Raw genomic sequence first — 1,072 nt, forward strand, 5'->3', positions numbered from 1 at the left:
GGAGGAAGAAGAGAACTAAGAAAAAAAAATTTTAAGAATTCTCTGAGAACTGACTCCATTATGAAGAGCAACAAAAGCGTAATGGTTATACCAGAAAGAAAAGAGAAAGAGAAAGATACACAGAGCCTACTCAAAAAAATAATTAATAAGAACTTCCCAAGCCTGTGGAAAGAACTGGACTTTAGGAGAGAGGAAGCTAACAGAACACCTAATTTTATCAATACAAAAAAACCTTCGCCCAAGACACATTTTTTTTCAAACTGTCAAAACTTAATGACAAAGAATTTTAAAGGCAGCCAAGGAGTCTATGGCCATGCTACCCTGAACAAACCCAATCCCATCTGATCTTGGAAGCTAAGCAGGGTTCGGGTCTGTTCAGTACTTGGATGGGAGACCACCTAGGAAGACCAGGTGCTGAAAACTGACAAGGTCTTTGCAATCTGTGAGGTCAACCAAGGGTTGTCTCTCCTAAAAAATGAATGAATGAATGAATGAATGAATGAGAAAGGAAGAAAGGGAGGGAGGGAGGGAGGGAGGGAAGGAAAGCAGCCAGGGAAAAAGACTATAACCTACAAAGAAAACCCCATTAGATCATCATCAGATTATTCAACAGAAAACTTACAAACCAGTAGAGTGGAATGAAATATTCAAAATACTGCAAGAGAGAAATGACCAGACAAGACTAATATGTCCAGTAAAGTTATCCATTAAATATAAAGGAGAAATAAAGATTTTCTCAAACAAACAAACAAATTAAAAAAACTGAGGGAATATACCACCACAAGATCTGCATTATAAGAAATGCTGAAAGGGCCTCTTCTACCTGAAACAAAAATACAAAGTATACAAACCTTTTGTAAGATGAGAGACAGAAGCAGAAAATTGCAACTCTATTTCAGAATAGAACATTAAACAATTATAACATAAAGGTTAAAGGGGAATAAAGCATTCTAAAAAAAAAAAAGATTATAAACATGCAATTTGGAAACAAATACACAGCATAAAAAGGAAAATTTGTACCAACAAAAATATAAAAGCAGAGGAAAAGGATTAAACTTGCACGGCTGATGAA

The 1,072-nt window shown here is 35.4% G+C and overlaps 1 pseudogene; it reads left to right on the forward strand.

Moving 5' to 3' along the window:
* Positions 1-303: 303 nt before the first annotated feature.
* Positions 304-423, forward strand: LOC120596568 (uncharacterized; annotated as a pseudogene).
* The last annotated feature ends 649 nt before the right edge of the window (positions 424-1,072 follow it).

This window comes from Pteropus medius, unplaced genomic scaffold (genome assembly GCF_902729225.1).
Source record: "Pteropus medius unplaced genomic scaffold, Ma_sr-lr_union100, whole genome shotgun sequence".
NCBI classification, from domain to species: domain Eukaryota; kingdom Metazoa; phylum Chordata; class Mammalia; order Chiroptera; family Pteropodidae; genus Pteropus; species Pteropus medius.